The sequence below is a fragment of the Sinohyriopsis cumingii genome, chromosome 6, assembly GCF_028554795.1.
Source record: "Sinohyriopsis cumingii isolate HCF-2022 chromosome 6, ASM2855479v2, whole genome shotgun sequence".
NCBI lineage: Eukaryota > Metazoa > Mollusca > Bivalvia > Unionida > Unionidae > Sinohyriopsis > Sinohyriopsis cumingii.
This window is the reverse complement of record NC_142966.1, coordinates 100,443,553-100,458,653: the sequence shown is the minus strand read 5'-3', so window position 1 is coordinate 100,458,653 and position 15,101 is coordinate 100,443,553. Positions and strand designations below refer to the sequence as shown.

At 36.3% G+C, this 15,101-nt stretch overlaps 1 protein-coding gene across 1 annotated transcript in view; it reads right to left on the bottom strand.

Annotated features, from left to right (window-relative positions):
- Positions 1-768: 768 nt before the first annotated feature.
- The window catches only part of LOC149797563 (uncharacterized), a 71,229-nt gene continuing 56,896 nt past the window's right edge, over positions 769-15,101 (bottom strand). Inside the window, exons 17-19 of the mRNA XM_089962441.1 lie at positions 10,167-10,247; positions 2,745-2,855; positions 769-794 (exon numbers count right to left, since the gene is read on the bottom strand). The gene's annotated coding sequence lies outside the window, so the exon portion shown is untranslated. The remainder of the gene's footprint in view (positions 795-2,744; positions 2,856-10,166; positions 10,248-15,101) is intronic.

Below are 15,101 nucleotides of genomic sequence, written 5' to 3'. Positions count from 1 at the left end.
TATTTTATCTCGGGAGTGTGAAACCTAAACATTTCCAACCTCTTAACGAAATATGTATGTTTCACATATGTGTGTTTAACTATTAACTTTCTTTTCAGTAGACATACCCAGAAATATGTGTTATATCTGAGTATGTGTTTATGTGATGTTGAATGCCACCTTATTATAGGAATAGTTGAAAGAAAATTGCAAAGTAAGGTTCATTTTCAAGCTCACAAAATATTCGCATTAATTACCCATAAATCGTTTGTCTCATATGATGCACTTTCGAAATGTAACGAAAATAACGTCATGGCTTTCAGCGACATGTGGCTTGTCCTATTAAGACGTATTACATTTATTTTCATTTGCAAGATATAATACTCAAAGAAGCATGAACAATTTCGGCATTGAAGTACAGGTTGTTATGAGATGACAATCCCGTCTTTCAGCTGTATGTTGTATTCAGTAAAATCAGCCTCCTGAAGTTTGGAAGTCACAGGCATACCACTGAGACAATATAAACGCAAACAATAAGAGAAAGTTGGGAATTATATATAAATACACGTATCAGTTTATTACATCATGTGTGGAGATCGTCTATACTTACAATCAGAATGTTGTACAAGTAGCCGGTTAGTTTCTCATCTGAGGCTTTATTATCACCATTCATAAGAGCCGTGTATGCTTCAGTCCAATCATTATCATATAGCTGGGAGTATTTCTCTCCCAGTTTTGTAGGTCTGTTTGGATCACTGAGATCTGCTATGGATGGATTTTCATGGACTAACATGGCCCCAGCTAATTGGCTCAGTCTAAGAATAAGAAGATAGTTTTGATACAAGGATAGATGTCAGGATCGATACGGAAATAATGTCAATTTGTGTATCAGTGGTCGAATGTCGTAATACTTTCAATGATTCATGCAAAATTATATTATTAGCTGTTAGGTGCGAAATTTTTGAAGTAAATTATTTCATAATTATTCTTTAATTTTATCAACTGTATATACTGAAAAGTACTAGCTGAATATTTTTATGTTAACGTTTTCTTGTCACTGATGTTTACCAACACACGACAAGGTATTTACGCATAGTCGACGAAAATAGTAAGCAACATTTTAAAGTTAACATAACATTAAGTGTAGTTAGACTATTTCTGATGATATTCAGGAGTTTTAGAATTTTGTTTTACTTCAGTCCATCACGGCGAAAGTAGTAGTCTTAGCAACAGTAGTGTTTGATTTCTCACAATTACCTAGTCAAAAAGCAGGAATTGTTTTGTTTTTAAATTTCTTAATCTTTTTATGTGTTGAACACTTAAATATATATCTGATCTTGATTAACACCTGATTGAAACTTTTAACATTTAATTTCTTCTATAATGTATACGCATTTTCCCCAGATGCATACCCATCAAATTCAAAGTAATTCAAAAATATCAGCCTTATAACATTCACAATATATTCAATATTATTCAATGCATCGACACTAAATGTAAGTTTTATATTTTCCATTTCTGATAAGAATTATCCTAACCGTTCACAAGCAAATGTTACTCATATTTATCCGCACTGTTGATATGGGAATTAATATTAAATCACATACTAGTTTTTATTCATATATTTGTTTTGTTCACAAGGGAAATACATATCCGGTAATGTGCCTAACAACCTTATGTTACATTCCTATTATTCCTTTATACTAGTGCAGTTATGACTTTGTCTTTTTTAGCAAGCAGGCCACATGCTTTAATATCAACGCCGTCAGAGATCCAGGAACTTCCTTACCAGGATTCACTTGTAACTATCGTGGCCATGTTAATGGTAGGCGTTTATAAGCAAGGCCATGTCGATAATATGCAGCATCAACGCCATTTACTTGTGTTTCACCATACTTTGGTTGGTTGTTAGAATCAAGTCGTATATCCAGCCCACAGTAATTGTATTGAAGTAAATTATTTTCATCAGTATATTAACTCTATGTTACTAGTAGTTTTACTAATTCAACCGAAATATCACATCTGACTTTTTCAAACCAATTAATGTGAACTTCTTTGATGCGTATCGAACACAAGTTCCAGTAATAAATCGTAGCTCGTGCATTATGTGTTCGAACTCGAGTTCGTTTTGCAGAACATCTTTTTGTGCGACATCGTATAATTGTACGGTATAGTTTATTATTCAATGGCATCACGAAAAAGAAAATTCACACTACATGTTCAGCTATTTGAGAACACCGTAAGGTTTCGAGAATTCAACCTCATTTTGCATTCCCCTATATCATCCAATATTCTGTTCGATCTGAAGATTAATATTGCTCATGGTATGGTTTGCTTTCCGGTGCATTCATTCTTAATATATTTTCTTCAAATTCATAATAAAACAACACATAAATTCTACCTGCAATCAATTCAAACCCTGAGAAAACGTTTTTATCCATACATCTCTAAATACGATTAATTCGTCTCCCAATTCAAACACGCATATTTCCAAAAAACGTCACACAAGCTGAGATGTCCGTAATATTATTTGTATCTAACAACACATCGGATTTTTCACTATAACAACACACAAACATAACCACGGTTTCGTCTCTATTTGTCACGCGCGTTTGGGCTTTATCAGATACAAACGGAGATGAAGTTGTTGCAATGAGTAACATTATAATTGTTATATATAAGTTTCATCGGTATATTGAGATCGTTTGACATGCGTATACAGAAACATGTTTAATGTGATATAAATATCGAATATATCATAATACCTTGTGCGCAGTGAATCAGCTTCTTTCTTCAGTGCACTGTTCTCTTCTTCTAAGAGTTGTAACTTATCTTGTCCTTTTTGTTTAGTCTCTGTTTTGATATCAGCTTTCAAACTGCAAAATATTAAATTAGTGACAACAAAATTAAAGAGTGTTGCCGTTTATAGTGAAGTCTACCACCGGGCATCAATCTTCAGACATGCAGCATTATCTCCCACCCAGTCACATTATCCTGATACCAGGCCTACTCGTCCTTGCACTAACCTCTTAATCTCTTAATGCTGAGTGCCAAGCAAGGCAGCTGTTAGTAGTAATTTGTAAAGTGTTTGGCTTGATTCGGCCGGAGTTCGAACACGAGACCTTCTTCATCCGTGGCGGAAGCTCTAACCACTAGGCAACCGGTGATATCCTGATTAATTTACATATTCGTCTGAATATATGTACGCGTGTACGATTTAAAAGTTAAAAATATTTCCTTTCAATTGTGGTACTAAATGCACTAGTAAATTTGAAACCATTGATGATTAAATAAATAATTAATTAATTTGTATTCGTATCAGATTCATATGCCAAATATTGTGTGAGAGCAGATAGATAGATAGTATATACGCTGTATCATTAATATAGAGGAAAATATATACATTTTTCATTAGAGGAAACGAGACTTGCCGAGTTTCTTTTCAATTTAAAATTTGTACAATCGGTGGTATATGAATAATACAGCATACATACTATACCTATATCTATTTACATCACATACAAATACACATACTAACTTTTCCAACGGAGCTAAAATTCATTACAGTCAACTGTGTATTGACGGAGTGAACTAACTCTTTGTCGGCTATGCACAATCTACTTTGCAAATTGGTTCCTATTTGAGCTGACATTTTTATACATATTGACTAAGTAAATATAGGACACACCTATGATTTAAATATTAAAGATGGTTACAGTTAAGAAACTAGAGCACTACAAATACTTACCGGCTAGTAGATTGAAATGAATGTGAAATATAAAATGAGCTAAATGATGAACCAATAAGCAGTAATTCAAACATTTAAATATATTTGCAGCTGATATAACTCGATATTGTTCTTTAATTTAAGTTGAAACATGCTAGTTGGCTTTATCTTCCGTCTAAATCTTTCCCTTTCCATTTGTCAATTTGATTGCATATTTAGCACCATTCATAGATCCAGAGACATCGTCGCATGACAAAAGCAAAACACCACTACGTTTGCTTTTTTATGTAATTTCGCCCATCTTTTGCTGCAATGGTTGAGACAGTGAAAGATACAGAGAAACAGGGGGAGAGAGGTGGTGGTAAATTCGCTACAAGCTCACATTTCATTGTCCATCCTTATGATCCTATGTTGGATGATCAGTCAACCATCTGACGAACAATCACGGTGAGTACACCAGTCAGACAAAGAGGTAAAACGGCCTTCTGACATTTTAATAGCTTAAAATAATCTGTTTTCAGAACTGTATTATAAGTTTTTACAGTATGTACATATAGGCTCGACAAGACATTGTAACTTTATTGATATTGCTAACTCTGTAAGTAAAGCCCACGGAGAATGTACACATACCATTTTATCTATCTATCTATCTATCTATCTACCTATATATATATATATATATATATATATATATATATATATATATATATATATATATATATATATTAAAGTAAGAAAACTGTCACGAATCAAGATGACTATATGAAATAATGTTTGATTTCATTGTTTTCAAGTATACTGACAAATGGTGTTTATCGCAATTTAATTTTTAAAACCCAAACAGGGGTCCCGAGTGGCCGAGTGGTCTAAAGCGCTCTCCGTTACGGATCACTGCCATCTCAAATCTGTCTTCTTGGGTCTGAGTCTCGGATTCGGCTAATGTGGGTATGTGAGAAAGCTTGCCAGTAGCTTCTCGTGGGTTTCGCGGGTTCTTTCTCCACCATTAATACTGGCCGCCATGTATAGCCTATCGTGTGCTGAAATATGGCGTGAAACTCTACAACAACAACAACAATAAAACCCAAACACAGAAATAGCAGAAACACTGTTTTCTTACTTTTGTATGGTTTAACAAAGACGTACTAATAATTTATGATTGTATACTCGTTTCATTAATTTACAGAAAGTATTACTCCTTCAACTCTTGATAGGAAGAACAAATGTTTCAACCGGTATGCTATACAATTTCATTTCACACTAAACAGATTTAACAATAACTGTGGCAGAGAAAGTAATGAAGTGTAAGTTGATATTTGTATCCTTTTAGAATATTGATTTGTTCATAAGACAACATTCCATCATGCTGGGATAATAATAGGAACATTGAGAGTGACGTTAACGTGCAAAATAAATATGTAATTAGACCGCACTCATCTAATCCTGGAATTAGTATGCAGTTTAGCTTCAGACTGCATTGATGAGACATTAAATTATCTATGGTTTGAGAATGGTGTAGTTACCACAGCTGTAAGTTTTTTTATATATGCTTCCGCTCGAAATTTGATGGTATATGTAATAATGTAGGATAAAAGAGTCCGGATCATACTTCTCTGAGAAAAATATACGTTTTATTTTTTCAAACTCAGAAGAGATGAGATCAAATTAATTCTGAAATAGAAAGTGCATCAAAAAACCAAAGTTTGCAAAAGCAGCGCTGATAACAGACAGTCGATACAATTATTAAACATAACAGCCTAATGCACGGGAAAACCAGGTCACGATGTAGGTCATACGCTTGGGATACTTCCCTGGATACGAAACGATGAAAACATTTATTTGTCATACAGTTGATCAAAAGGATAATCAGTATACGTCAACAGGTCACCTTCACTGTACTTTTGCTCTTTTGATCACTTCTGTGAAGAGCACACTGCAAGCTAGTTTGCTTCATTTTATAAGTACATTTATCAAATTTATTTTCCTAAAAAGACAGTATATAGAATGTGCATTATCCTTCCTGGATGTATGAGAAGCGCTTTTGGCGCCATTAGCAGAAACTGATGAGTATGTCGACGTCCTACACTACATATGAACGCTACTTGACTTGCCTACACACTTTTGCGATAGCATAATGCCAATGCATTGTGTATTTCTCTTCAAAAAAGTATGACTCTTTACAAAAAGAGTTTCACTATTCGTCATACTCGTGTTCGTCGTACGTTTGAAGCAAGGTTTCATTTGTCATTTATGCCTTGTTTCATTTTTGCGATTTACTTGGCTCTCTTTTATGAGACCTGGATATTCTCTACAGGATTAATCAGCGCATAGAAAACATTTTTTCATTCATTTTTGTCAGCAGATCGATTTGACTTTGTTATGCAACCAAAGTGTACTTTTCGGTGTAGAGTCACTTGCAAATTAGTACAATATTAGTACTCATCCGTTCCTTCGTCGGCGAAGCTATAATTTGATCATATTTCTAACAGTCGATCAGTCGGGTGTGATTTACATGTGTTTTTCTTTTCAATACATGCTTTCATGTTCGTAACAATGCATGTGTTCTGTTTAAATAGCCTTAGTTCATTCTAGCTAAAACCTAAATATAGGATCTTACCACAAATGACTCTAAGTATCCTCTAAACCATTGAAGCATAATATCTTAAAGACTACCCCGTCATTCTGAATACAGTACCTGATTAGAAATTCAGTTTAATATATACGCTAATCGTTTGTAAGAAAATACACAAACTGATTGATAACTTGAACTGTAACTTCACTGCTCCATTAACAAACACATGATCACTTTGTAGGCTAGACCTATCCGAATATCAGTTTTGCAAGTAAGAATTACGGTTGCGCGATCATGATCAAATAACAATCCAAGATTAAGGTTATTTATATATGCCAGATGTTTACTCGCCCTTCTCACATGAAGTACAGAATGATACTCACCCTCCTCACACACATATATATATATATATAAATACCCAGCCATAATCATTTAATCCTATAACACAAAATACCACCTATGATGTTATACGTATACTTCTTCCTGCCCATTTATGATACATTTTATATGAAACCTCTGTAAGTTCTGTGTGTGCCAGTTTTTTAACGTAGCTTTAAAACAGTTTTAGTCCTATCGCTACGAAGTCTTCAGCGTGACAGACTGTAGCAATGGCTAACACTGGGGCCTCATGCCCCAGACATGTAACACCATGTCCCACCCAGTCACATCATCCGGGCAACAGACCGACCAGCAGTAAGTAACATTTTTATTAGTGTTCGGTATGACTCGGCCGGAGTTCGAACCAGCTACCTCCCACATCCGAGGCGGGCACTTGAACCACTAAGCCACCGACGGTGTTCTCTGTAAGTTGAAATTTGCTACATGAGAACCAAAAATATATCTCTGCCTGCTGTAATCAGTTTCACTGTTGTTAGCCTCTATTATGATGATTCAATTTCATTACAGATAGCAAATAGGTAGCCTTACAAATAATAATAATAATAATAATAATAAGGGATATTTATATTTTTATTTCATATTTTCAAGCAAGGAGGGACTGTAGAAAGTATTTAGAGGCAAGCAGAGAGGCCAAGGGGACTGTATCACGTTTCAGACTTACCAGAACTAGTGGAAGAGGCACAGCATACTATCACTTTTCATCTAGAACGACTCAGAACCAACGCAGCACATCAAATGGCGTATCAAATTGTTCCACGGAAAAGCTCATAAATGCTCAGGAAACTTTTTGTAATACGCCATATCCCTTTCCCATGATCGTGTGGTATTTTCTCTCTTCCCCAAGATAAACAACAGTTAATGATGGAAAAGATCCCAATGCAGCAGTGATTTCTTCTTCTAGTACTTACGATGAAGTTGACATTGTATCAGAGACCGGAAAAAAGTACATGCATGGCTTGACATGATATCGGTTCTGTATTTCTTGTTCACCCAGACAATTGCCAAATTCACGTGCTTCTTGGCATCGAAAATACTATTTTGATTAATTTATATGACATGGTTTGTAGATCCACTTGTCACTTAGTTGACGAATATTAGTAAAGAAATTGCATGGATGTCCGTAAGTAGATTCAAGTGTGGTTCAGTGCCACACATTCTGGATGATATTCTGCTACTATAAATGATAATAGAAGAATGTAAACTTTCACTAGGCCGCTTTGTCTGGATATGTCACATGATGCGGCGAATCGATTCACTTAAGTTCGAAAGCATTGTTAATTTGAGGTTGCAATACACATATCTTCATTAAGGGTTTGGTTTGTAACTCGAGACGATACATACTCTATACAACTTGTCTGTAATTTTAAATGGCCATGAATATTTACTAATCATGTATCGCTTTGCTCTTACGTAAATCCATGTATGTCGTGTCGTGGATTGTGTTGTGATACGTGTGGGTCAATGAGTCACCTTTATGGGATGTACCTATGACCTAAGAAATAACTTTCTTTCCAGATAGAGTCATCTGATTTGTGGTAATGCCTTTGATTCCATCTTGATGAGACAGGTCTTCCGCCTGATAATCTGCAATACTTTTGACGCACTTTCAACACAATTTGTGTCTTTGTGACCGCTGGAACAACGCTATCAGAAATTGTGCCTCTATTGAGCTAATGATCCTGCCTTCTTGAGAAGATGGAAACATTGAATTATTGGCATTAATAATCCTTATATTTATCTTGAAATGAAACTGGCCTTACTCATTTAGATTTGCTTGAGTACCTCAGCTTGTACCACGGAAACAGTTCAGACTACCCGAACTTTCCTGCCAGGACAATAATAGTAGTTATTACCAGTTAATTGCTATCAATCAACATTTTGCGGACATCACTATCTCTTTTTGAGTGCAATACTGGCACCAACTCATACTGACACGTGCAAGCAGACGTGCATGTACAGCCTTTGATGCCTCCATTTGACAACCGCTTTGAAATCATATTTCCCTCCATGTGTGGTATGCTGCTTTTTGTGTTTGTTTCTCACTTGTTTCAGATTCAGTATTTGGCAAAAACAATATATAGATAAGTATCTGCCGTTTCATGCATTCGAAAGATAGCACTTATCCAAATCAGTCATCCGGTTTCTAAAAGACGAAACGAATGAGTCATTTAATAGATGACTATTATAATTTGTGTGCTAGATTCACTCATATATGGTATTCCTTTTGCAATCCTGTATAGGTACTACTCTTTCATATCATGTTCAGCTTACCGTTTGCTTTTAATGCATTTTGATAGAATATGTGAAGTACTTGGTGGTGATTCGATAAAGCTATTTCAGTTTACAACATAAATGATCTCTCACTGCGAATAGTTATAGTTAATGAAATAGCATATATATGCATTTTTAATTGCAAATTAAATGACTTGAAATATGAAATTTAAATGCTTTCATTAAATGCTTTGACCTTTGATACTTTAGTAGCTTTGCCATGTCCAGTTGCATCTACTTCGATATAGTTACAATACCATTTTATGACTTTGAATCGTTTGTGTTGATGATGGTTCACTTCAATTGGAATTGACTGTACGTGCGTTGCTAATCCACAGTATTAACCGTATGACCACATTGCATATGTAACTCTCAATGGTACTGCGCCCGCTTATTATTTTCGAAGGATTGTTTGAACGTGGAGGTACATTCTGCGTATTGTGGTATCAAGACCGGGGCATCTGCTTTCTGTTGCTGACCTTGTGTATATAAGTATATTGCATGGTCTAGGTTCCTTATCATATTTCAGTCCCACGTTATTCTGTCCAATCTATTTTTAAGATTAAACGTTGTTTTCATTCCTGACCATCTTTCAGTTCTGTGATTCACTGAGCAGTTTAATGTGTTTGGAAAATGGACTTAAATGGTGTGCAATATGTTTGTAATGTCAAAAAAACATTTGTGCGTTTTCTGTCAAAGGCTACACATTTGCTTTACGATTTTGCATTTGTTTCATAATCGATATGAACAGCACGGGACAGTACACTGTCGAGATTGGTGATCTTGTCCACTGGCATGCGGGGTTGTCCAATTACTGAGGGCTCAGTGTATGGCTATATCATCATTTATGATTGTTACCTTTATTGGCAAAAAGCATTTGGTGTTGTAATCATTTTCCGACCATAAATCAAACGTATTTGTCATTACACTGCTGTGGAGTATGGGGGGTTAAATGGTATGCTTCCTAATCCGATTAATAATTATATAGCCTACAACAGTTTCATAATGTTTGATGGCTGGCGATATTTTATAACACTAAATACTCACACCTACACACACACACACACACACACATATATATATATATCTTAAGCAAGCAACGACCAGTTTATAAAGCATCGTACTTTAGATGGTATAGTTTTACCTTACTCAATATACAAGGCCTATTAATGAATCTTACGCTCAACGTTTCTCTAAAAATCCCTTTTATCTGACAAATACCTATCGCTTGTTGCGTTAATGTTCTTCTGTCCATCCTTTTGATGTTTTACATTCAATTCTTCTTCTTCCACTCTTGGCAATCTTAAATTCAAACGAAAACCAAAAATAACATCAAAGCCAGCAACACGTACCTTTTTAAATGGATTCATTTGACAAATGCCTGCATAGAAAATTAAACAGCTTAACGTAACCTAAGTCTTTACAAGCACTGACACCAATATGAATTCAGTGTACAAGTGAGATTTAACTGTCGCTCAAGTTTGTAAACAATATTATGTTATGAAGGATAATTGTAGTTATATATAATCAATAATAAAAAACAGTGATCCTGTCAATTACCAGTTAATTTTTTGGCCAATATCCTAAGGAAGCAAGATATGTATTATATTTGTAGCTATATAAAATAGCTTTTCATTCCATCAATACTTTTTCACCTTCACTATTTCATGTGACATTTTGATATAAGGGCATATTATTGACATTACCAGCAAGGTGTATTATGTCAATTAAAGTTGCAAAACTACTTATCTTGCTTTTGTTGACTATATACATATTTTGATAATAGAGAACACTATATATAAATCACCCCACATCAATCACTGAAAGTAGTGAAATAACATGCTTTGACACCGTCTGACCATAACTATTTTGCTGTTAGAAGATTGTAATCTGTTATATACAATGCTATTAGAAGCCATATAATTTTCTACATATGGTATTGTGAAAGAATTCACGTCTGTGGCCCTAGGTGCGTTTCTAATGTTCTTCTGTATCATACCGATTCATTAATGTGGCCAAACGGTGCTGTATAATATTGCCAAGGAAGTATCTTGAGCTTCTTGATAAATTAACCAGGTTAGGGATCATGTTGGAGAAAGCAAACATGGCGAAGAATGCAACAAAAATCCAGAAAGTCGGTGTGACCATTGACACTCTTAAAGACAGCGACACACCAAGCGAAGGGAGCGAACGATTCAACGAAGACAACGAAGACTGCGGAGACGACGTAGAAGGCGAAGACAGCGAAGATCTTCATGATCACCGACAACAACAAATTAAATAGAGATATTCACTGAGGATATAATATATGGAAACATCAGAGGCACCTACATGAGAGCATAATAAATAAGTACAAACTGCAGAAACCAAGCGGGCAAACACAGTGCCAGGAGTTTTATAAAGATTCACATAAAAAGACATATATATTATGGAGCCAATATACAAGCCGTGCAAGACTTTTTGAAATGTTACAACGAATCATTTACGAGCTCGTATAATACTATGTACTCGCAAAATACCTATTTGCGCCATTAGATTTAGTTCGTACATTTTGGTAAATGAATGTAATTCTGTACATAATTGTAACTAATGTGTTTACGAGAGACTTTTCAAACTTTTGAAAAGGTCGTATTCAGCAAAATAGTACAAAAGCAACCTGAACCAATTGATTGTAAACCCGGTGTTCTAGTTTCTGACGTTATTTGACGGTGGACACATTGCCATCTACAGTATAATAAATATAACCTAATTCTACCATAACCAATATATGCTACAATGACTCAATCTATGTTACAACGACTCAATCAGGCCGCGACAATGACACCTAAAGGATTCTGTACACATATGATGACTGTTCTTAATACATAGTTTCACCAATAATCTCTACGGGGAAACGGACATCGCCCGTAAAGAAATTTGACATTTGCAAGTACCCTAAAAGCCATACACCTTTAGCAATGATACAAGAAAGTCGAGGTGAAAATCAAGGACCAATACGCGGGTAAGCCTATTGACTATTACGTGGGACTCACACCTAAAACATACCGATTTTGGTAGGAACGGCTAAAAATATTAAGAAGGTCAAATCTGCACCCCGGGTTGGAATGTCAAAATATCTCAAGAACAACTTGTATGCAGAATGTCTTCCGCTGCGACGTACAATTCCCTATGCAGCATATATTACTTGGTCAATTAAACATCGCATGGGTGTATAATTTTGCACCAAGGTAAATTTATTCGCTCTGGATATCAGGAGATGGATTTCCCAGATGGATTTAAACCAATTGTAACATCGGTCTGAGACCCTAAATGTGCTTCGGGTTGCAATATCAATTCTTGCTTAAACCGAGGCCAGAATAATCAATCCGCAGGTGTTGAATCGTTCCACGATAGCGGGATAGCGATATACGCCGTCAGTAGTGAAGTGGGGCACCCTAGCGTCAATGGAAATTAGCATTACAGAGACCCCTGGGCAACTCTAGCGTCAAGGGAAATTTAACATGGAGAAAAATCGTGGGCAACTCTAGCGTCAAGGGGAATTGAACATGGGGGAATAAAGTGTGGGTCTGTCTAGGGACAAGGGGAATTGAACATGGGATTTTTTTTTTTTTAATTTTTTTTTTTAAAAAAAGGGGTAGGCAATTGAAAGTCATTCTCTTTTCGAGAAATATGGGTGGCCCTGAAAAGGGCCTTTCGCTTTCTTCTGCTTCTTCTTCTATTTCCTCCATTTCCTCATCCAGCCCCTAATCTTTCCCCAAATTCCTTTGTTCTTCCTCTTTTCTTTTTCAGGTAACCAGTCTGGGTGACCCATAGCCCTGAACTTTTCTTGTATCTTGATCCAATTTTGATTGACTTTGTCAAAGGCCTCTTTCTTCTTTATTGTTTCCTTATCCTGTTTTTCTTGACTCCATTTTTCTTTTATCTTTTTCACCTCTTCAGTCATCACTTGTTTCATTATTTCTTCTCCTTTTTTCAACCTGTTCAGTCCCCTCTTCATATATGACAACTCCGTCCAATACACTATATGTTCTAGGAAGCACCGGAGTTGGATGACATAATCCAGTGCTTCCTTCAAACTCCCCACTCTGACATAAGGTGGGTCAATAAATCCTCTTGATTTGTTGACTTCATCTTCTATCATTCCTTCTATTATATGTCTGGCGGTTTTTATACGTTCGACTTGACTGGTTACCAAGTGTTCTTTATCTTCATACTCCCATTCCTTTTGTATCCTTTCTATAGCATATTCTGCATCTTTTATCCAGAAATAGATATGCCTCAATTGATTAAATAAATCAGTCACTTGCGTCATCTTGTCTAGATTATTCTTTGTAGAATGGTTTGAACGACGAATAATGTGGGTTCTTATACGAAAAGCGCGGACGTGAAGGAAAACATCCCCCTAAAACATAAAATTGATCTTACCTAGATCATGACCAAACAACGCGCGAACGTGAAGGAAAACATCCCCCACTTTTCTCATTTCATATAATAAAACCCAAACTATACTCTCCACATACGCTAAGAAACAATAAAGAAACCCATAATCTACTATTCACACAAACTTACGTGAGCAGTTACAAACACAAACACAAACACATACACTCGCACTATTAAAATAAGAGTTAGTGTTTATATTCACACTACTCTACCTACACACATTGGCAAATTGATGGTTATTTCTTTTCTTGAGTATTGGGTAGCCCTGAAAAAGGCTGGGTTTTTTGGAACTTCATGGACACCTGGTTAATGGTGGCACCTTCCAGGCCTGGCGTCACATACACATCTTGTTCCCCAGTTGCTTTTTACTTTTTTTGGGGAGAGAGCAGAGGCAGGATAAATAGCTTAAGAATCCCAATTTTCGGTCTCTGGGATTCTGAAATTTCTTCTTCTTCTCTCCTTTTCCTCCTCTTCTTTGTTTCTTCTCTCCTCCTCTTCTTTGTATCTTCTCTCCGCCTCTTCTTTGTATCCTCTCTCCTCCTCTTCTTTGTTTCTTCTCTCCTCCTCCTCTCTCATCCTTCCCTCTTCGACAATGGCCTCCGCGGCCAGTTCGTTCAACAGGCGCCTGGCATATTCCAGATGCACATGAAGTTCCAACAGTTTCGCTAGTCTGGTGTTCATTCTGGTGTTGATCAATCAACAAGGGTAGCTGGACTGCCGAACGAGTTTCAATTTATACTAAAAGTGCGGACGTGAAGGAAAACATCCGCCTAAAAACATAAAATTGATCTTTCCTAGATCATGACCAAAAACAACGCGCGGACCTAAAAGAAACACTCACTCACTCTTTTTTTTATACTTCCCATTCCTATTCTAAAAAATTTTTCAATAATCACTTCAATAGACTATTCACATACGCAAAGCAATCCAATCGAACCCCAAATCTACTCTCCCCACACCTCAAACACCAGAAAAACATGATCTTAATCTGCTATCCATACCAAAGTACGTGAGCACTTGCAAACACACAATCTTATACAAAAACACATACACTCGCACTATTAAAAAAAAGAGTTAGTGTTTATATTCACACTACTCTACCTACACATTGGCAAATTGATGGTTATTTCTTTTCTTGAGTATTGGGTAGCCCTGAAAAGGGCTGTTGTTTTTTTGTTTGCTATGGCAATCTTTTAGTTTCTAAGAATGCGATGTCCTCTGAGGATAGACTTTCTGGCGATAGGTCTGCTTCTTCGGAAAGAGAAGAAGAACTCTTTGGTGTCGATACGACAATCGACAAAGCCTCTGTCAGGTTCAGGTTGCTGCTGCTGCTGCTGCTGATGTTGTTGTTGTTGCTGTTGCTGCTGTCTCTGAACTCTGTACTTCTCTGTCCATTCTTCTTTCTCCCTGTTCACTTCTTCTCTGAAGAGCTCTTCTATCAGGTCTTCAGTGACTTTTAACATTCTCACATTCTCTATCTCTTCTGGCTTCGGTATCAGACTGTGTCTGACCCTATGCAAATTCACGTAGGCTTCGTTTAGCTTAGCTAGTTTGGAGCACATCTTCGTAGGAGGATGAGTCGACAATGGATGGTTAGACTGGAAACAACCCGGTTCTTAAAGTCAATGCGCGGACGTGAAGGAAAACATCCCGAGTCGCAACGTTCAATGAGTGTCATGAGAGGGATAGAGAGAAGTCAAAGAGCATGAATCAAAC